The following is a 24,327-nucleotide window of genomic DNA, read 5'->3' as shown; positions in this document are numbered from 1 at the left end:
AGAACAAACCCACCGATGGTAAAGGGGGAAAGAGTGAGATAGAGAGAGAGCAGATGAGCCCCCAATGAACAGCATCAGAGTCCTGTTTCAAACACCCTCCCACACACACACACACACACACACACACACACACACCCCCAGCGAAGAGAGCAGCATCGGTCTCAGCCCATCGCCGCCTCTCCGAGGCACACAGCGAGTAGATCGGCTCGCTCGGAGAGCACCAGGAGGAGCGGACGTGGTGGAGAGGAGGGTGGCTGCTAGATCATTCAACAGCAGTGTTAGGGAGGAGAAGATTGAGAGTGAAGGTGTTCCAGTGCTGCTGCTTGGGGAAGAGGCTGAGACAGCATCAGATGTGGAAGGAGCACCAGTCAAGTTCTCGTCCTGGGTGAGCCTCTTTTGCCATTTCCTTCCCTCCACACACTTCACCCACACCTCTAATAATACAACACTCATCATGCTTTTATCCACTTGGATTCTGCAAGCACTCACTGTACGTCTTCTCTGAGCAGCTCTCAATCGCACTCTAATGATCTGTGTGAAATGGGGGGAGTACAGTTTTTGATCGGTCTCTACAGCTGTTGGTGTTCAGTGTTCAGGCTTTTAAAAAAAAAGTCTTTACTTCTTTACTTCAGTGTCCTTTCACACAAGAAAACTATAATACAGATTACGAAGTGGCTGGCCCACCTAAAAAATGAGCAATGTGCGTCGTCTTGATTGAACCTGGAGAGGCTAATGTCGATGCACTGATGCCCTGCTAAGCTGATTGACACTCACAGATGAGCAGTGTAGTCAACATATACTGGTACAAGTTCTTTGAAGTTGCTAAAAGGCCCTCACGTTCGATTTCCCCTATAAGCATAGGCAGAGGTGCCCTTGAGCAATACATCTGCTGTGGAATGTTGGGATGGTTTGTCGGTGTTTTGGCTTTTGGTTTCTGGCAAGTTGTTTTATGCAAGGTTAGCAAGTAAGTAAGTAATTACATTTTATTTATAAAGCGCTTTTCACAGACAAAGTCACAAAGCGCTGTACAAAACACAGGTGAAGTAAAACAACAATTCAATTAAGACAGGGAAAACATCATAAAAAGGATACAAAGTGGATTACAATTTATAGTTAAAAGGTGCATTAACTAAAAAGAGAAGTTTTCAAATATTTCTTAAAAGTTTCAACACAGTCAAGATCACGGAGGGACTGGTGCAAATTGTTCCAGAGTCTAGAAGCTATTGCCTGGAATGCCAGGTCTCCACGGGTTTTAAAATGAGGTTTGGGGATCTTTAGAAGACCCTGGCCTGAAGACCGGAGGCTGCGCCCTGAAGAGTAGGGGCATAGCAAGTCAGTGATGTACTGAGAGGACCCCACCATGCAACGCACGGAATGTCAGGACTACAATTTTAAACTCAATGCGGAATTTAACTGGAAGTCAATGAAGACTGGATAAAACGGTGGTGATATGGGCTGTTCTGGGTGGACGGGTCAAAAGTCTGGCAGCCGCATTTTGTACAGTCTGAAGTCTCTTTAGTGTTGACTTGTTGAAAAGAGCGAAAAGAAAATTGCAATAGTCAACACGAGAAGAAATGAACGTGTGAATGATCATTTTGAGATCCAATTTTGACAACAAATGTCTTACTTTAGAAATATTTCTGAGATTATAAAAACAGTTTTTGGTCAGTTGACAACAGTGACCCTCCAAAGACAATGACTGATCAAACACAACCCCAAAGTTTCTGAGGCTGCCTTTAACAGATGCATCCAGAGCACCAAGGGAGTTCTTGATTATGGGGATCTTTTTATCTGGAGCAATTATCAGAGTTTCCGTTTTCTCAAAATTTTCCGTTTTGTTAGAATTTATCTGTTAGAATATTTAGCGGTTGTCAACATAACTGAATACGGAACTATCACTTTTCTTTTTTGTTCATATGAAAACAATTTTCATATAGTATTTTATACACTTATCTCCCCTGTTTTCCCAGAATATGTCCCTTATTATTTCATTTAAATATACAGACATTGTACAAAACCCAAATTATACGTTGTGTAATTTGTAAATAAAAACAGAATACAATGATTTGCAAATCCTTTTCAACTTATATGCAATTTAATAGACTGCAAAGACAAGATATGTAATGTTCAAACTGATACTAGTAACTAGCACTAATACACCCCCATACCATTATGCTGGCTTTTGAATTTTGCGCCTATAACAATCCGGATGGTTCTTTTCCTCTTTGTTCCGGAGGACACGACGTCCACAGTCTCCAAAAACTATTTGAAATGTGGACTCGTCAGACCACAGAACACTTTTCATCAGTCCATCTTAGATGAGCTCGGGCCCAGCCAAGCCGGCGGCGTTTCTGGGTGTTGTTGATAAATAGCTTTCGCTTTGCATAGTAGAGTTTTAACTTGCACTTACAGATGTAGCGACCAACTGTAGTTACTGACAGTTGTTTTCTGAAGTGTTCCCGAGCCCATGTGGTGATATCCTTTACACACTGATGTCGCTTTTTGACACAGTACCGCCTGAGGGATCGAAGGTCCGTAATATCATCGCTTACATGCAGTGATTTCTCCAGATTCTCTGAACCTTTTGATGATATTACGGACTGTAGATGGTGAAATCCTTAAATTCCTTGCAATAACTCGTTGAGAAATGTTGTTCTTAAACTGTTCGATTTGCTCATGCATTTGTTCACAAAGTGGTGACCCTTGCCCCATCCTTGTTTGTGAATGACTGAGCATTTTATGGAGGCTGCTTTTATACCCAATCATGGCACCCACCTGTTCCCAATTAGCCTGTTCACCTGTCGGATGTTCCAAATAAGTGTTTGATGAGCATTTCTGAATTTTCTCAGTCTTTTTTGCCACTTGTGCCAGCTTCTTTGAAACATGTTGCAGGCATCAAATTCCAAATGAGCTATTATTTGCAAAAAATAAAGTTTGAACGTTAAGTATCTTGTCTTTGCAGTGTATTCAATTGAATATAGGTTGAAAGGGATTTGCAAATCATTGTATTCTGTTTTTATTTACGATTTACACAATGTGCCAAGTTCACTGGTTTTGGGTTTTGTAGAACAAAACAGTTAGCTCCATCTTTTGACACTTCTTCCATTCCCATCCTTGCACGCTACAACAAAGATGACGGGGAGAAGACGCTGCCGAAGGTGAGCCACATAAATAAGACAACGGCGCATCCTGAAGGGACTGTCAGAAAGCGGCTTGAAGATGATCTGTAAAACATAATCTATGCAACATTTTGACCAACGTCTCAGCATTACATGTTATGTAGACCATCAATTTAGAAAAAAATAAAAATAAAAATGGCTCCTTTAATGTGCCCTATAATCCCGTGCGCCTTATATACGAAAAAAGATAAAAAATAGACCATTCATCGGCAGTCCGCCTTATAATCTGGTGCGCCGGAAAATACCGTAGTTCTAATCATAATCTAGAAGACACAGTCAAAGGAGGTTTGGCCTGGATGAAGGCTTCGGCAGAGAAATAAATCCTAAAGAGACTGTCAGAAAGCGGCTTGAAGATGATCTGTAAATCAATCAATGTCCAATTTTGACCAAAGAACCACCATTACATGTTATGTAGACCACAAACAAGTGTTTTGACACAGTGCTTCTATTTTGACCGACAAAGCTTTCGTAGACTTTACGGTACTCGTTGATCAGATCAGGAAATACACTGATCAATTGCATTCGATACTACTCGACTAATCAAATATTTGCAGTCCAGGCACAGAACATGACAACTTTAAATAGAGAGACAGACGGAAGCGAAACGAAGCAAAGCAAGGGACATGGAAGAACAACTAAGACACAAAGAGAGAAAGAGGAATCGAGCGATACGCACAGAGAGAGTCACGAGTCAGTCTGGACCAAGCTGTGAAAATAATTTTCTGTATCTGGACCTATACGCTGCACACCAAATCTGATTTTTTTGCCCTTAAGTGACACAGATCAGATTTTTTTTTTGCCAGTCTAAACGCTCCAAAGTGCTTACATTTTGATCTTTTCGCATCAGATTCAGGCCACGTCAGGATGTAGTCCGTATCCGATTGGAATCTGATATTTTCAAATTTTGACTCCCACACTATTATGCTAGATCCACTATAGACTGGACTCTCACACTATTATGCTAGATCCACTATGGCAGGGGTCCCCAAACTTTTTGACTCCGGGGCCGCATTGGGGTAAAACAATTTGGCTGGGGGCCGCGCTATATATATACATATATATATATATATATATATATATATATATATATATATATATATATATATATATATATATATATATATATATATACACACTACTGTTCAAAAGTTTGGGGTCACATTGAAATGTCCTTATTTTTGAAGGAAAAGCACTGTACTTTTCATTGAAGATAACTTTAAACTAGTCTTAACTTTAAAGAAATACACTCTATACATTGCTAATGTGGTAAATGACTATTCTAGCTGCAAATGTCTGGTTTTTGGTGCAATATCTACATAGGTGTATAGAGGCCCATTTCCAGCAACTATCACTCCAGTGTTCTAATGGTACAATGTGTTTGCTCATTGGCTCAGAAGGCTAATTGATGATTAGAAAACCCTTGTGCAGTCATGTTCACACATCTGAAAACAGTTTAGCTCGTTACAGAAGCTACAAAACTGACCTTCCTTTGAGCAGATTGAGTTTCTGGAGCATCACATTTGTGGGGTTAATTAAACGCTCAAAATGGCCAGAAAAAGAGAACTTTCATCTGAAACTCGACAGTCTATTCTTGTTCTTAGAAATGAAGGCTCAAACACAAAATTGTTTGGGTGACCCCAAACTTTTGAACGGTAGTGTATATATACTACACTACTGGGGACGGCGTGGCGAAGTTGGTAGAGTGGCCGTGCCAGCAATCGGAGGGTTGCTGGTTACTGGGGTTCAATCCCCACCTTCTACCTTCCTAGTCACGTCCGTTGTGTCCTTGGGCAAGACACTTCAGCCTTGCTCCTGATGGCTGCTGGTTAGCGCCTTGCATGGCAGCTCCCGCCATCAGTGTGTGAATGTGTGTGTGAATGGGTGAATGTGGAAATACTGTCAAAGCGCTTTGAGTACCTTGAAGGTAGAAAAGCGCTATACAAGTACAACCCATTTATCATTTATTTATATGTATATATGTATATATATATATATATATATATATATATATATATATATATATATATATATATATATATATATATATATATATATATATATATATATATATAATGTTTGTGTGTGTGTATATATATATATTATATGTAAATGTGTGTGTGTGTATATATGTACTGTATATGTATATGTAAATGTGTATATATGTGTGTGTATATATATGTATATGTCTATGTATATTTATATATATATGTACATGTATGTGTATATATATGTATATGTCTATGTATATTTATATATATATGTACATGTATGTATTCATACATATATATTCCTCGCGCACTAATTGACTTAAAGAGCGCACTTGCTGCATGTCACGTTATCGATGGTAAAATGCATTTTTAGACAATATGATTTGCCGGAGTGGCTAGGAGACGGTAGAAAAAGGACCAGTAAGGACAAATTTAAAAAATATATATATATAAAAATAATAATTTTTTTTTTAACTTGGGACTTCCCACGGGCCAGATTTTGGACGCTTGGGGGCCGTATCCGGCCCGCGGGCGGTAGTTTGGGGACCCCTGCACTATGGACTGGACACTCACACTATTATGCTAGATGCACTATGGACTGGACTCTCACACTATTATGCTAGATGCACTATGGACTGGACTCTCACACTATTATGCTAGATCCACTATGGACTGGACTCTCACACTATTATGCTAGATCCACTATGGACTGGACTCTCACACTATTATGCTAGATCCACTATGGACTGGACTCTCACACTATTATGCTAGATCTACTATGGACTGGACTCTCACACTATTATGCTAGATCCACTATGGACTGGACTCTCACACTATTATGCTAGATCCACTCCATGTCCATTGCACCGGTCACCCAGGGGCACATCTGCGGTCCCCTCCAAGGTTTGTCATTGTTTCCCATTGGGTTGAGTTTTTTCTCGCCCTGATGTGGGATCTGAGCCGAGGATGTCGTTGTGGCTTGTGCCTTAGTGCCTTGCATGGCAGCTCCCGCCCTCAGTGTGTGAATGTGTGTGTGAATGGGTGAATGTGGAAATAGTGTCAAAGCGCTTTGAGTACACTGAAGGTAGAAAAGCGCTATACAAGTATAACCCATTTACCATTTATTTAGAACTAGAGATGTCCGTTAATATCGGACGATAAATGCTTTAAAATATAATATCGGAAATTATCGGTATCGGTTTCAAAAAGTACAATTTATGACTTTTTAAAACGCCGCTGTACGGAGTTGTACACGGACGTAGGGAGAAGTACAGAGCGTCAATAAACCTTAAAGCAACACTGCCTTTGCATGCCGGCCCAATCACATAATATGTACGGCTTTTCACACACACAAGTGAATGCAAGGCATACTTGGTCAACAGCCATACAGGTCACACTGAGGATGGCCGTATAAACAAATGTAACACTGTTACAAATATGCGCCACACTGTGAACCCACACCAAACAAGAATGACAAACACATTTCGGGAGAACATCCGCACCGTAACACAACATAAACACAACAGAACAAATACCCAGAACTCCTTGCAGCACTAACTCTTCCGGGACGCTACAATATACACCACCCGCTACCCTCAACCCCGCCCACCTCAACCTCCTCATGCTCTCTCTAGGAGAGCATGTCCCAAATTCTAAGCTGCTGTTTTGAGGCATGTTAAAAAAAATAATGCACTTTGTGACTTCAATAATAAAAATATGGCAGTGCCATGTTGGCATTTTTTTCCTAAACTTGAGTTGATTTATTTTAGAAGACTTAGTTACATTGTTTAATGCATCCAGCGGGGCATCACAACAAAATTAGGCATAATAATGTGTTAATTCCACGACTGTATATATCGGTATCGGTTGATATCGGAATCTGTAATTAAGAGTTGGAGAATATCGGCATTTAGAACAGCTGTTTCTTTCATTCAAAAATTTCAGGTTAATTTTTTGTACTTAGCAAACTCATCCCGCGGGCCGGATAAAACCCAATCGCGGGCCTGATCTGGCCCTTGGGCTTACGTTTGACACCCCTGGTTTAGTTGAACATCCCTGGCATAAGCAGTGTGAGGGTAGGTCAGCAACTAACAAAAAAGGGAAGACTTTACTTAATCCTAAATTCTAAAGAGGGTCTTTTGCCTCCTTTTTAAACTTCAGCCTTTCTCTCTCCGGGCAAAAGCCCCTTTGAGCCAAGTCCTTATTGACAAAGCCATCGGCTCTTTATTGTGATCGAAGATGTCCGAGACAGCTTCGGCATGTCATTACCGGCGTCGCTTTGTTGCAGTGTTGACATTATGGATCACTTGCTGCTTGTCAGGAGCCACGTGAGCTGCTTTGGTGTAAACATCACTGTGCAGGATTGGGATGAATGCAACCGCAAGGCTGGGAGTGCAAAGTGCCCTGATGATGCCAGTAATGAAATGTCTGCTGACGGGTCAATTAGGTCCTTCATGAAGTGCGTTGTTGAACCGCTTGTCCCCCCTCCCACAATCAATTTCTTCACCCCACTTTTCTCCACATAAAGCTGTCAGACCGTCGTTAAGCCCGCTTAACGATATCGCCGCCACGCCGCATTGTTTTTTTTTGCTTAACGGCGGCCATAAAACGAGCATGAAGTCAGCAAGACGAGGCAATTGATGCCTTGCACAAAGAAACAAGGCGAGACTGTCAGATGGCCGCATGCTGGCGCGGCCTTGGTCAAGGTTAGAAGATGGCCAGCTGGCTGCACGCCACTGTAGCGCCATTAAACAGTTTGGATGGTGCTGTAATCTAAATGCAGAGCTCAGGGGCATGGGGTGCATTGGGAGCTTTTATATGCTAACATTTCTAAAGGTGATGGCATACACCCCAAACTAAGACAATTTGCATAATGAGAGGTCATTTTTCTGTTATAAAAACTCCCCTGTAGAGCTTTGAAACTAACGTTTAAGTTAAAAGTTAAAGTACCAATGATTGTCACACACACGCACACACACACACGAGGTGTGGCAAAATTATTCTCTGCATTTGACCCATCACTCTTGATCACCTCCCTGGGAGGTGAGGGGAGCAGTGAGCAGCAGCGGTGGCCGCGCCCGGGAATAATGTTTGGTCATTCAACCCCCAAATCCAACCCTTGATGCTGAGTGCCAAGCAGGGAGGTAACGGGTCCCATTTTTATAGTCTTTGGTATGACTCGGCCGGGGTTTGAACTCACAACCTACCGATCTCAGGGCGGACACTCTAACCACTAGGCCAGTGTTTTTCAAGATGCAGTCTGGTGTGCCGTGGGAGATTATGTAATTTCACCTAACTGGGTTAAAAATATTTTTTGCAAACCAGTAATTATAATCCGCAAATAATGTGCCGTTGTTGAGTGTCGGTGCTGTCTAGAGCTCGGCAGAGTAACCGTGTAATACTTTTCCATATCAGTAGGTAGCTGCAGGTAGCTAATTGCTTTGTAGATGCCGGGAACATGGTTTGTCATGATCACAATACGCGGGAGGCAGGGTGCAGGTAAAAAAAGTATCTAACACTTAAATCAAAAATAAACAAAAGGCGAGTGCTGCTTAGAAAAGGCATTGTAGCGTAGGTATGGCTATGCAAAACAAAACTAAAACTGAACTGGCTGCAAAGTAAACAAAAACAGAATGCTGGACGACAGCAAAGACTTACAGCGTGTGGAGCAGACGGCGTCCACAAAGTACATCCGTACATGACATGACAATCAACAATGTCCCCACAAAGACGGAAAGCGTCCGCACAACTTAAACAGTCTTGATTGCGTAAACAAAGCCGATGCGGGGAATAGCGTTCAAGAAAGACGTGAAACTGCTACAGAAAAATACCAACAAAAGAGGAAAAGCCACCGCAAGACAAGAACTAAGACACTACACACAGGAAAACACCAACAAACCAAAATAAGTAACGGCGTGATGTGACAGGTCGTGACAGTACACCTACTTTGAGACAAGAGTTATAGTGATGCATGCTTGGTTATGGTTTGAATTCATATCCAACAATTGCGAGAACAACTTTCTATTGTCAATGTCGGCTGCTGAGTTTCAATTTTTTATGTTTTCTGTTGGTTGTGTGCCTCAGAATTTTTTCAGTGAAAAAAATGTGCCTGACTCAGAAAAAGTTGAAAAACACTGCACTAGGCCACTGAGTAGGTTAACTAGATTCTAGAAACTAACTAGAAACTAGATTATTTTGTACATAGGCGCAGATCCAATGCCGAGCACCCACGTTGGATCGATGGCAACTTTCAATCTTCAAAATTATTTTTGAAAAATCAATCTTGTTGTTGTTGATTTTTTGGCGAGTTTGGTCCGTTTTACATAAAAAAATTAGTCACAAATCAAATAGTCAAATCAATGAATGACACAGTCATCTTGACTTTGAACACAGTCCACACGAGTGAATGAAGGGTATTCTTACTCAACAGCCATACATGTCACACTAAGGATGGCAGTATGAACAACGCCAACACTGTCATAATCATGCGCCAAATAGTGAAACCACACTAAACAACAATGACAAACACATTTTGGAAGAATATTTGCACCGCAACACAACATAAACACTACAGAACAAATTCCCAGAATTCCCTGCAGCACCAACTCTTCCAGGATGCTACAATATAAACAAACGCCATTGGTGGATCTACACCTAACATCCACTGTAATGATACTACGTACAATAGCGTATGTAGTCGATACTACTATGATTACATCGATATTGTTTAACATCACTAAATCTTCTTTATTTAAAAAAAAATGTATATAATGTTTATAAACTCAGGAAATATGTCCCTGGACTTTGAATATGACCAATGTATGATCCTGTAACTACTTGGTATCGGATTGATCTACCACTTGTCCTTAATAATTTTGACAAAATAATAGAATGGAAAATGACACAATATGTTACTGCATATGTCAGCAGACTAAATTATGAGCCTTTGTTTGCTTACTTACTACTAAAAGACAAGTTGTCTTGTATGTTCACTATTGTATTTAAGGACTAAATTGCAATAAGAAACATATGTTTAATGTACCTTATGATTTTTTTTGTTAAAATAAAACCAATAATTACAATTTTTGTGGTCCCCTTTATTTAGAAAAGTACCAAAATACTTTTGGTACCAGTACCGGTACCAAAATATTGGTATCGGGACAACACTAATACACACACACCTAGCACCCACTGGCAGAAATGTAGATCGGCGCCTATGCTTATGTAAGCTTGGTATCCTAAGAACAGACCTAGACTGCAGTGGACATTTCTTTTTGACCTCTTTCTTCTGTTATACAGTAGAGAGCAAAAGTTTGGACACACCTTCTCCTCATTCAATGCGTTTTCTTTATTTCCATGAATATTGTAGATTGTCACCAAAGGCATCAAAACTATGAATGAACACGTGGAGTTATGTACTTAACAAAAAAAGGTGAAATAACTGAAAACATGTTTTATATGTATATGTGTGCTTGAAACTCATTGAGAGAATGCCAAGAGTGTGCAAAGCAGTAATCAGAGCAAAGGGTGGCTATTTTGAAGAAACTACAATATAAAACATGTTTCCAGTTATTTCACCTTTTTTGTTAAGTACATAACTCTACATGTATTCATTCATAGTTTTGATGCCTTCAGTGACAATTTCCAATGTAAATAGAAAACATGAAAATAAAGAAAACGCATTGACCGAGGAGAAGGTGGGTCCAAACTTTTGGCCTTTACTGTACATTTTGGAAAATAAATAGCTTTGTTATGCAAAACACAAATGTCCACTGCAAAGCACGCTGTTTTTTTAAAATTGTATTTTATTGGAAATCAAATTATATTTACAAAAAAGTACAATAAACATTACATAGAAAAATAAGGAAAATGAAAAACCTTAACTGTAATTTTTAAAGTTGTAATATCTTTTTTAGTGTCCAGTTTGCCAAGCAGATAAAAAAAAGGTCTGTCCATATTATTTTATTTGAGGCGTTCTCTTTGACTATTAACATTTGTGGATATAATATTTTGCATAGGTAATAAAGTTTTGAATATATTTCACATTATAATCAATCGATATTGGAGCCATGAATATTGGCCTATCCCGATTTTAGTCCGACATAATATCAGCACAAATCATAGTACAGCTTGGTATTATTTTGTAGTGTGGTCTGTTAAAAAAGGCTTGATAAAGAGAAATTACTCAGAGAACGAGAGTAGGTGGAAAAACTCTTACCTTGTTAAAGATTAATGCTTTTGAAGTGGAGGGGGATTAATCAGTTTTATGGCCACACCTACTGGTCACAATAATTTCTTAAGTTATGCTTATGATGTGGGGACATTTAATAATGCGGACACGTTTGTTACAGGGTACAATCTATAACGTTTCTGCCTTGGAGACTTTGAATCTATTAGTGATATGCAACTACAGTTAGTTGATACTTATTTATAATGACGAATGCTGTGTTTTAATATTGCTCAATTAAAGGCCTACTGAAATGAATTTTTTTTATTTAAACGGGGATAGCAGATCTATTCTATGTGTCATACTTGATCATTTCGCGATATTGCCATATTTTTGCTGAAAGGATTTAGTATAGAACAACGACGATAAAGATTGCAACTTTTGGTATCTGATGAAAAAAAGGCTTGCCCCTACCGGAAGTAGCGTGACGTAGTCAGTTGAACATATACGCAAAGTTCCCTATTGTTTACAATGATGGCCGCATGAAGTGAGAGAGATTCGGACCGAGAAAGCGACAATTTCCCCATTAATTTGAGCGAGGATGAAAGATTTGTGGATGAGTAAAGTGCAAGTGAAGGACTACTGGGGAGTTGAAGCTATTCAGATAGGGAAGATGCTGTGAGAGCCGGGGGTGACCTGATATTCAGCTGGGAATGACTACAACAGTAAATAAACACAAGACATATATATACTCTATTAGCCACAACACAACCAGGCTTATATTTAACATGCCACAAATTAATCCTGCATAATAACACCTGCGTGTTTGTTATGCTAGCTCCTAGCTCCTCTGCTAGCTCCTAGCTCCATAGAACACGCCAATACAATTCAAACACCTGATCAACACACACAATCACTCAGCCCAAAAGACCGTTCACCTAACCCAGGGGTCGGCAACCCGCGGCTCCGGAGCCGCATGCGGCTCCTTGACCACTCTGATGCGGCTCAGCTACATGCATGCCGACCCCCTCGATTTTCCCAGGCGACTTATGGATGTCAGTGTCTCTCATAGACTACTCCCAGGGAAAAATAATCCTATTAACACTCTAATTACTATATAAAGGGCGTGCCCTAATTGCACTGCAGTAATTGTCCTCTATAGCATTTACTTACAGCATGCCAGGCCAGCCACATGTTGTATGTTGTTATTACTTGCTCACACAGGAGACAGCAAAGCATAGTTACTCATCAGCCACACAGCTTACACTGACGGTAGCCGTATCAAACAACTTCAACATTGTTACGTTACAAATATGCGCCACACTGTGAACCCACACCAAAAAAGAATGAAAAACACATTTCTGGAGAACATCCCACTGTAACACAACATAAACACAACACAACCATTACCCAGAATCCCATGCAGTCCTAACTCTTCCGGTCTACATTATACACCCCGCTACCACCAAATCCCCCCACACATCAACCCCCCCCCCCCCCCCCCCCCTTCGTGGTTGGTTGAGCGGAAGAGTTAGGGCTGCATGGGATTCTGGGTATTGGTACCGTCAGTGTAAGATGTGTGGCTGCTGAGTTAGTAGCCTTGCTGTCTCTTACGTGAGCAAGCTAAAGCTGCATTCCACTTGTGGCCGAGCAGGTACACTGATTGGGCAGACTGTAGAGGGCGCCAAATGCAGTGTCATCACGCTCTGATATTCGGGAGTCTCCCGGGAAAAATGAGAGGTTGGCAAGTGTGACGCAAGCGACATTCATCCAAAACTCGCGGGCTGCACTAACATCCAATTCCCACATTATAGTGCGTGCCGGTGCGTGTGTCTGAGACCCCTGGTTAACATAGCACAAAGCATGTAAGCTTTGTATGCGGTGTTTTTCATTTTAAATTTTAAAAACATTTTTGTGGCTCCCATTACTTTCTTTAATGTGTGAAACTTGCCAAAATGGCTCTTTGAGTGGTAAAGGTTGCCGACCCCTGACCTAACCCAAGGTTCATAAAGCTTATATATTTTTAAAAAGTTACGTACGTGACGCGCACGTACGGTACGGTACGTGTTATGCTAGCTCCTAGCTCCTATGCTAGCTCCTAGCTCCATAGAACACGCCAATACAATTCAAACACCCGATCAACACAATCACACAGCCCAAAAGACCGTTAACCTAACCCAAGGTTCATAAAGCTTATATATTTTTAAAAAGTTACGTACGTGATGCGCACGTACGGTACGGTACGTGTTATGCTAACTCCTAGCTCCTATGCTAGCTCCTAGCTCCATAGAACACGCCAATACAATTCAAACACCTGATCAACACACACAATCACTCAGCCCAAAAGACCGTTCACCTAACCGAAGGTTCATAAAGCTTATATATTTTAAAAAAGTTACGTACATACGCAAAAAAAAGTTGCGCACATACGGTCAAGCGATCAAATGTTTAGAAGCCAAAGCTGCATACTCACAGTAGCACGTCTGCGTCTTTGTCATCCAAATCAAAGTAATCCTGGTAAGAGTCTGTGTTGTCCCAGTTCTCTACAGGCGTCTGTGTATCGAAGTCAAAAGTCCTCCTGGTTAGAGTCTCTGTTATCCGAGTTCTTCCATCTTGACTGCATCTTTCGGGAATGTAAACAAAGAAGCGCCGGCTGTGTACTGTTGTGGCTGACTACGTTCGAAAAATACGTCCATTTCGCACCGACAACTTTCTTCTTTGCTTGCTCAGCTTCCTTCTCCATAATGCAATGAACATGATTGAAACAGATTCACGAACACAGATGTCCAGAACACTGTGGAATTATGAAATGAAAACAGAGCTTTTTCGTATTGGCTTCAATGTGGAAGGCATACCCGTGTTCGCCGGTCTACGTCACGCGCATACGTCATCCTCAGAGGCGTTTCGAACCGGAAGTTTAGCGGCAAATTTAAAATGTCACTTTATAAGTTAACCCGGCCGTATTGGCATGTGTTATAATGTTAAGATTTCATCATTGATATATAAACTATCAGACTGCGTGGTCGGTAGTAGTGGGTTTCAGTAGGCCTTTAAGCACACTTGACATGCACCCGGGGGTAAGATGATTAGCCACACTAAATTGGCCCTAGCCGAAAGGGACAAGCGGTAGAAAATGGATAGACGGATGGATGGATGTTATGTGTGTCTGGCTTGTGTGCTATTATGTGCCTAGCTGCTGTGTAGCTGCTATCTCCCAGCAGCCTACTTTTTTTTTTTTTTTTTTACCATACAGTATTTACCTTTTGAAATGACTTCACTAAAATACAAGTGCTTATTGGAGGACATTTAGATGTTAACTGTCCAGTTTTGCAGAAGTAAACACGCTGCAGGACTGCTTGTATCAGCGCTTACATCAGCAATTTTAAATGCAAGCCGGTATCATCCAATACTTGTTTTTTGCCGATATAAATATCGAATTTGGACACCACTGATCATATCTAAATACATTTTTTTTGTCACACTTTAGTATGCGGAACACATATTCACCATTGATTAGTTGCTTATTAACATGCAAATTAGTCACATATTGGCTCTTAATTAGTCATTATTAAGTACTTATTAATGCCTTATTCTGCATGGCCTTATTATACAACCAGTAAGCCATTAACTAAGAGTCTTCCCTCAATAACCTCAGAATTATTGCTTATTAGTAACCCTATATTATGGGTTACTAACCCTTATATGTTCCCCTCATGTCCAAATAACTCTAAATTAAGTCTTTGTTACTTTAATAAGCAACTAATTAATGGTGAATATGTTCCCCATTTTTTTCCAATATACCTACTAGAACCATTGCTATTTAATAATAAAGACAGACAGACAGCAGACAGCAGCTTTATTATTGTCCATTCTTAACATGTACAAGACACATAAGAACTGAAATTACATTTTCGGCACAATCCCACTAAGAGCAGACATACGTTACAGGGGGACAAGACGGGACCGCCAACGGATCAGCCACATACAGCGCTCCTTAAAAATGTGGGAAAAAGGTGACATTGGGAAAGGGGGAAGAGTAAAAAAAATATCAGTCTAAAGCTGGACCCTCAAGAGGGGTCCAGACTGAGTCCGAGGAAAAAACCTCACATAGCATGGCACACATAAACATGGTACATGTAATCACAACAACTCGCAACAGAGAAGGGGGGAGTTGGGACCCTGGAGGCCGGCTGCCGCTATAAAGCGTTACTGAGCCCCCGAAACCCCGGAGGAAGTAAGCAGTGGTGAAGGCGTTGATTTGGGGAGGGGCGTGTGCGTGCATGTATGCCCAATTAACTTGGGTGAGATGTTGAAAAGTCTTTGTGGACTGAGGCCGATCTCAAAAGTTCGACACCAGGTGCTTTTTGAAAACAGGAAGGTCAGAAGCGTCCATCTTTGTGGAGTCCTCGAGGGAGTTCTTCAGAACAGCCTGTTCCTGATAGCATCAAGGCCATTCGAGGGAGTCAAATCGTAGATTAAAATGTTGTTTTTCTTCGAGCAGTCAAAACAATGACATTCCTGCTCTGTGTCCGTGCTGGCTCTCTCAATTCCAATTTAATTATTCTTTCTCGGCAAACTTCTAAACTAAAGTGATTCAATTTCAAAAAATAAGAAGCGTGCATGTATACAATAAATGGCAAATAGTTTTGTCAAATAGGTTAGAAAAAGCACACGATGGATCAATCTTATGGATGAATTTTCTCAAAAAGTATAATTGACGGATTACTTTAAATCTCCCTTAATGTATTACCCATACAGTGATTTTGATTCCTTACAAACACAGCATTCCTATCAACATTCATTTGTATTTTGCATATTTTACATCATCCATGACTTTAGCATAAAGCTTGACAGTTGCTAAAGTAAGTTTGGCATATGAAAATTACAATATTCAAGAGGATTTTGGCCTCAGTCTGCACCCCCTCTCCAGGGGCCCAGGCTTAGACTGAATATTTTTTCTCTCAGCCACCCCTCCCCAGCGTTTACCTATTTCTCACCTTATTTGTAAGCGATCCTGTTCTGTCTCCCTGTAATAATTGTCTGCTCTTGAATGGGATTGTTCTGAAAATCTTAATTTCCCCTCAGGGATTATTAATGTATTTCTGATTCTGATTCTGAGGATGTACACTCGCAGGCCACAACATTATATGCACAATCTAGCAATATCTGTAATCATCATGCTAAGAGATGTTTCTAATATTTTGGTTACAATATCTCACCAGATGGTGACCTAATTATAAAAAAAAAAACACTTCTCGCTATGATGCACTGTAGCGTTAGGTTGTCAGTAGAGATGTCTGATAATGTTTTTTTTTGCCGATATCCGATATTCCGATATTGTCCAACTCTTTATTACCAATTACGATATCAACCGATACCGACATATACAGTCGTGGAATTAACACATTATTATGCTTAATTTTGTTGTGATGCCCCGCTGGATGCATTAAACAATGTAACAAGGTTTTTTCCAAAAAAAATCAACTCAAGTTATGGAAAAAAATGCCAACATGGCACTGCCATATTTATTATTGAAGTCACAAAGTGCATTATTTTTTTAACATGCCTCAAATTAGCTTGGAATTTGGGACATGCTCTCCCTGAGAGAGCATGAGGATGTTGAGGTGGGCGGGGTTGGGGGTATATATTGTAGCGTCCCGGAAGAGTTAGTACTGCAAGGGGTTCTGGGTATTTGTTCTGTTGTGTTTATGTTGTGTTACGGTGCGGATGTTCTCTCGAAATGTGTTTGTCATTCTTGTTTGGTGTGGGTTTACAGTGTGGCGCATATTTGTAACAGTGTTAAAGTTGTTTGTACGGTCACCCTCAGTGTTGACCAAGTATGCCTTGCATTCACTTGTGTGTGTGAAAAGCCGTAGATATTATGTGATTGGGCCGGCACGTAAAGGCAGTGCCTTTAAAGTTTATTGGCGCTCTGTACTTTTCCCTACGTCCGTGTACCACTCCGTACAGCGGCGTTTTAAAAAGTCATACATTTTACTTTTTTAAAACCGATACGGATAATTTCTGATATTACATTTTAAAGCATTTATCGGACATCTCTAGTTGTCAGTGATAATAACAGAGGCCAAAGGATGTGCAGGTTCCATTTTAGTGAGGATCTGGATTAAGGTGCTGATCTAGAAAAATTTAGTCCTCAATTTCTTAACAACGTTCGGTTTATAAAAGCAGAATTTTTGCGTTGGGGGTCTTTTACTACACATTTAATATTGAAGTTGAAAACATTAATTTGCTATAATTCTAATATAAGAGTTGTATGACATGTACAAAATAGCCCTTAGTGGACTGTTTGGTGCAGTACATTGTTATTATTGGCCTTATATTTAATTCCATTGTCTTTAAAAGCTCTGTGATGTGTTGATTTCCCCTTAATGTGTTGTAATTCTGTGACGATGATTCAATGCATGCCTCAAGACTACATAATTCATAACTATCTTAGCTTGCATGAATAATACATAGCAAAACGGCGTGTTTTTGATCAACGGATGTGGCGCACAAACATGCACTTCAGCCATGTCCACGGGTCTCAACGGCTGTTTTGAAGCGAACGTCCCGCCTTTTTTGCACCTCGCGGCTGTTTCTAAGCGGGCTGTCAGGTTTGGATGGAGTGTGTCAGGTGTTGATGCTTCTTGGCTTGACGGGCGGGAGGAAGCTGTGGGTCAGAGACAGCATGAAGGGAGGAGGGATAAGGAGAGTCCTACTGGTTATGCGATGCATATTTCATGCTTCCTTCCGTTCAAAGTGGTATTTGAGGAGTTATGTAATTGATAAAATGGAGAGCGGAGCACCTAATGGGTGTTTGCAGGCTGGCAATAATGTTCTTAAGTTCTATTACCACCAAGGAGTATGGTTCAGTTTGATACAAAATGCCATCCCATAGTCAAAAAGTTGTTTAATAAAATAATTCTCCTTTGCCACCGTACTGTACCTATTTGGTAATGACACGTTTCCACTGGCAAAAGCAGGTACTATGTCTATTACAGTAGTACCTAAATGTTCATGCTTAAGTGGTTCTTAACTAAACACACTTGTATCTCAAATCAGTGTCACTCATTAGAATTAATACAGCACAATTTTAACATGCCTTTTAAAAGGAAAAACATAACTTTTAGATAAGAACTATTGTATAACAACAATACAATAAAATGTACTACAAACAAAGTGTTCTAAAGCAGTGTTTCTTAATCATAGGGATATTGTTGGACTGCAAGAGCCCCTTAGAGGCTGCCAAAAAATATCGGTTTCTCAGCTGTGGTCCGTATTGGCTTGCAACGCTCTTAAATGATAAATGATAAATGGGTTATACTTGTATAGCGCTTTTCTACCTTCAAGGTACTCAAAGCGCTTTGACAGTATTTCCACATTCACCCATTCACACACACTGATAGCGGGAGCTGCCATGCAAGGCGCTAACCAGCACCCATCAGGAGCAAGGGTGAAGTGTCTTGCCCATGGACACAACGGACGTGACTAGGAAGGTAGAAGGTGGGGATTGAACCCCAGTAACCAGCAACCCTCCGATTGCTGGCACGGCCACTCTACCAACTTCGCCACGCCGCCCCCAGTTGTAATACACCTTTCCACCACTTGTGGCAGTACTGACCATTAAAGTCAGAGAGAAGTTTGTTCAGCGCAAAAATTAGGACTAAATCTGTATTTTTTTTGCCCTTCAATTTATTAAATTTTTAGTCATTTTGATAGTAGGGTAATATAGCTAACATTACACTTACATCATGTGTTGCCTTCATTTTAACACTTATATAAGGCTTTACATTTTTTGCGGCTCCAGACAGATTTTTATTTTTTTATTTTTGGTCCAATATGGCTCTTTCATCGTTTTACGTGCCCGACAACGAAACCTATGAATTTGGACTCATTTCATGAATCACACATGAAGTTAGAAGGGGATACATGTTATTTCAGCATATTTATGTGCGCCCAGATAATGTGTCCCCAGTCCTCTATCTTAACCGGGAACATAGCTCCGCCCCCTCTGAAGTCATGCGCCCACCTGCGGTAGGGGATTAAAATAATTGCTATTGCGACATCCAGTGGACACATTTAGAAGAGCAGTTTCTTTCATTCAAAATCATCTCGCGGGCTGAATAAAACCTGTTCGCGGGCCTGATCCGGCCCGCAGGCATGATCCGACGCGCGGGCCGTACGTTTGACACCCCTGGTCTAAGACTACCGACACCCCCTATCAAATATGCAAAATGGTTTGTTCCACCTTGATAGTGGGAAAACCAAGCTTTGAACACTTCACTCAATACAAATGTCATTATGTCATTAAATCTCACCTTTAAGCATTCACACACAGCACCAACATTTTGTTGGTAGAATATAATGAATCTATATGTGGCAGCATAAGAGAAATGTATGTACATGTTTCACTTTAGCATCTGATTGATTGGTGCGTTCAAGGACCCTCGATTTAAAGTTACAAACAGAGGTCACTTGGCAAGGGCAAGGCAAGGCACGTTTATTTGTAGAGCACAATTCGTACACACGGCAATTCAAAGGGCTTTATAGAATTTTAAAAAAATATATGTATGTATATATTTCAAATTAAAATCATAAAAACAATAAGAATTAATTAAAATTAAAATCAATCAAAAAGTGTTTCAGTTGTCATATGCATAATTAAAAAATTTAATAATATATAATTTTCAAATGTTCTTGTAATCAGACCATATATTCGGTATATTCAGTGGAATCTTTACCTGACATGTTTCGACTGCAGAAGACTGCAGATGGCAGTCGAAACATGTCAGGTAAAGATTCCATCGAATATACCAAATATATTGTCGGATTACAAGAAAACTTTTAAAAGTATATGAATAAGAAGACATAGTGAACCTTTTTGAGCAATAATAATATAATCATAAAAATAATGCTATATTATTATGATTCATATTAACCACTGATGATTAGGGGTGTAACGATTAATCGATGTATTGATTTCAGTGTTTCCCATAAACTGTGGCGGTGGGGGCGTGGCTATGGGCGTGGTCACCATGACATCATCAAGTAATTTTCATAATTCACTACAATGATATGATTTTCTCTAAAAAAGGCTAAAAAAATGTATACTTACTAATTAATAATAACAGTTTTGTTTTAAACGTCCATCCATCCATCCGTCCATCCATCCATTTTACAATATAATTACAACACTTTGTGTACATATCTATATACAGATTTGAACAATAAGTTATTCACTGAAATATATTTATTAATCGTGGTTCTTACAAAAAAATATATCTTATAAAATATAAAAGCTAAAATGTCTCTTAAAGCTCTGCCCCTTTAATTAGTGCATACTAAATAATTTAACTTTAGCCTACTACTACAACCATATTATTTACCAGCAACATAAAGTGAAACAGAGGCAGAGGTGTCCTGCCACAGTCAGTAACAAATAAACAGAAAACAGTAGTGGTCAAATACAAATAAGGCAACAAGAGAAGTATCCTACACTTCTCTTTTGTAAATTAAATTTGAACAGCCTATATCGGCATCTACATCAACTATATGATTTGCCTGAGAAGCTGGACAGGACGAAAAAAAAACAAAAAAAAAAAACAATTTTTATTTATTTATTTGTGGCGGACGTAATTATTTCGTGGCGGGCCACCACAAATAAATGAATGTGTGGGAAACACTGGATTTATATTCCTTAGATTCAACTACATTGATTTGTGCTCGTCGAGTTCACCTTTCGGAAGGTAGTTATCATTCTAGATCGTTTAACAAGAGAATCGATTGATTTTATTAATACTAGAAAAAGAAAAACATTGGCTTTAAGAACGGCAGACTTTATATAAAGTTTAGTACTTTTGATGTTAAGGACGTTTAATGTTAAGTCTGTCTGCCCATCTGTGACATCATCAAAACAACAATGGCTAAGGGCTATGGTGGTCGAGAAAGGTCATGACAAATGCAAACGTCACAAGACAATATCATTAATTCTAACACAATAGCTTCGAGTTACAGCACGATTGCAAAAGCCACAACAAAGACAAACAACACAACTTTAAGCCACAAAGGATGCGACCAACACAATGGAAGTGACAGAGACAACAACATGGCAGCCAAGGAAAAGTAATTTTATGAGACAAATAAATACAAGAGATGGATGAAGGAGGATATGGAAATTTAGAAGCGAGGGTCCAACACCATCAACAGGGACAAGTAGAAATTCTACTTCAATGGGTTTTCTTTATTTTCATGACTATTTACATTGTAGATTGTCACTGAAGGCATCAAAACTATGAATGAACACATGTGGAGTTATGTACTTAACAAAAAAAGGTGAAATATCTGAAAACATGTTTTTTTACTCTCGTTCCTTCAAAATAGCCGCCCTTTGCTCTGATTACTTTTTTTGCACACTCTTGGCATTCTCTCGATGAACTTCAGGAGGTAGTCACCTGAAATGGTTTTCACTTCACAGGTGTCATAGTTTTGATGCCTTCAGTGACAATCTACAATGTAAATAGTCATGAAAATAAAGAAAACACATTGAAATGAGGTGTGTCCAAACATTTGGCTTGTACTGTACATGCTTCCACACACCTGGAACGCTGTCCACCTGCGATGCCAGGGCACGGAACAGGTAGTTTATGGCCGCGTCAGGGACCTTTATTTAGCAGGTAAATCTACTGTTAATATGTTAGTTACTGTACTTTTATTGAACATTTCTGGAATATTTAAAACGTGAGCAGAACATGTTTCCTCTTGTTGATTCAATCAATCAATCAATGTTTATTTATATAGCCCTAAATCACAAGTGTCTCAAATTCAACCTAAAGTGTTAATTGCCATTTATTCTAATAAGATGTGAATGCATTGGCCATTAATTTTTCTTTACCTGCTTGTTTGTATCCATAATTCATTTATATCTGATTCCCTTACAAGAAATAACAGGAATATAGGAAACTTCACCTGCAGTGTCCACTATCCAGTATTTATTTCACAGTCACACTGCTTGAATTTTGTTTGCTGAAAAGTTACTTAATCCATTTCAACACACTGGATTGTATCGTTCTAAAAAAAAAAAAATCGTCCCTGAATTGTATCGATAACCACAAAATTGAATTGAATCGCTGTTAAAAACGAACCGTTACACCCTTACTGATGATGTATCAGCTCATCTCTACGATCGGAAGTGAAAGAAAACTTAACAGAGTTATGATCATATTTAAGTGAAAAATGACAGGATATATGATTATTTATTGTAAAAAAAAAAAATACAAATTCTTCAGCTAATGTTTAGTTTAGATATGTTAATTCTGAATTTTAAATTAAAAACCCAATTAGGGTTTTACCAGTGTTTTAAAAAGCTGGTTTCAACTAAATCCAGGCAATAATTAGTTTTTTAGTGCATGTAAACATAAGTGTGTGTGTAATGTCGGTTTCAGGGTGAGATAGGGGGCCCTTCTGGAAACATGGCTTTTGGAAGACCTTTAAGTATAAAACAATTCAAGGTTGTTCCAACTTTAGTGCTGTTATGCTGTGAGTTGATACACTTGTTGTCGTCTCCACTTTATTCCACTTTATGTGCTTCCAAGGCTGCTGTGAAAGATTGAAACGTTGCGACTAACCAGCCGTAAAAACAACATTCTCTATCGGTGGAGGGGCCACCATGACAGAAATCAAAGTCTCCCCCGCTTGCGTTGCCATCTGGATCTTACTGTTACTGACGCCCGTCACTCTCAGCTCCACACTTGAAGTAGTCTTCCTTAGAGCAGCAATCACACATCCCATAAAGGCAACGTCTAATCCCTTCCTAACAAAGCTGTTGTCTTTGTCCCACTCAGAGTCACTTTGCGCAACATGATCCTCCTTGAGATAAAACTGTTATGCAGACACAAAGCTATCAGTTTCCAAGCTACAGTTAAAAACCATGTATGGTCTTGTCAGCAGTGTGGAATATTGATTAGGACAAATGCAACTAAGGCTATGTATCTACACTAAGCCGGATAACCCCTTAAACGAATAATTATTTAACCTAAGCCCCGTTTCGGTCACACTAATTCATCGTTTAAGGTTCCCCTCCTTGGATAATTTTTTACACGGGTAAGTGCGCCATCTATTTCTTGAATCTCCGCCTCTTAGCTTTGTATGGACTCAGCGATCGTTTACAAAGTGAGTTCGGAAAGGAAGTGACGTCAGAGAGAATGCGCCACAGCAAAATTCATAATAAAGCAGTTTCGTAACTCGAAGCTAACCACTGGAAATATGAAGGTGAGTCATCCAGACATGCCCGTGTTTCTCCCCTTGTCTGTACAGACGCTTGTGGAAATCACACATGAATACCTTAAGAGAAAGCGATTGCAGCTATTTCGTATACAACACTTCTCAGACGGCAAGTAGCTGGGATTCTACTTACCGAAAACTTTGTCCATTTGTCGAAGGAGAGACAACGAGAATTCGAGCTCCCGTGGATGTGATAAGAAAACGGTAGCGTGTGCTTTGTATTACCTGGCCGTCGAGGGAAGACTACGGAAATGGCGAATGCTTTTGGACTGGCAAAGTCAGTTACTGTCCGCCATGTATGTCGCGGACTCAACATCTAGGTCCAGAGTATATAAAGTCACCAAAAAAGAATGGACAATGAAGGTGAAGGCAAAAAAGTGAGGAGTGTCCTGACCAGATATCTAGATCCCTAGATTTTTTACTTACTTACTTAGGCCTCAGTATTCCATGAGGAACATAGGCCGCCGACGAAAGCCTTCCATCCATTTCGGTCTTGTGCCCTTCGGTCGAGTTGTTGCCATGACAGCCCCTCAGCCCTCATCTCCTGTTCCGTGCTTCTTCTCCAGGTTGTTCTTGGTCTCCTTCTGTTTGTTTTTCCCTGTGGGTTCCACATTAGTGCCTGTTGGGTGATTGATTTATTTGGTTTTCTGAGTGTGTGGCCTATCCAGCTCCACTTCCTTCTCCTGATTTGCAGTTCCACTGGTTCTTGTTTAGT

At 39.9% G+C, this 24,327-nt stretch overlaps 1 protein-coding gene across 1 annotated transcript in view; it reads left to right on the top strand.

Moving 5' to 3' along the window:
* The first annotated feature begins 206 nt into the window (after positions 1-206).
* The window catches only part of LOC133644768 (leucine-rich repeat and immunoglobulin-like domain-containing nogo receptor-interacting protein 3), a 113,764-nt gene continuing 89,643 nt past the window's right edge, over positions 207-24,327 (top strand). Inside the window, exon 1 of the mRNA XM_062039500.1 lies at positions 207-385. The gene's annotated coding sequence lies outside the window, so the exon portion shown is untranslated. The remainder of the gene's footprint in view (positions 386-24,327) is intronic.

This window comes from Entelurus aequoreus, linkage group LG27, assembly GCF_033978785.1.
Source record: "Entelurus aequoreus isolate RoL-2023_Sb linkage group LG27, RoL_Eaeq_v1.1, whole genome shotgun sequence".
NCBI lineage: Eukaryota > Metazoa > Chordata > Actinopteri > Syngnathiformes > Syngnathidae > Entelurus > Entelurus aequoreus.
Note: the sequence above shows the minus strand (reverse complement) of the source record. Positions and strands in the feature narration are given on the sequence as shown.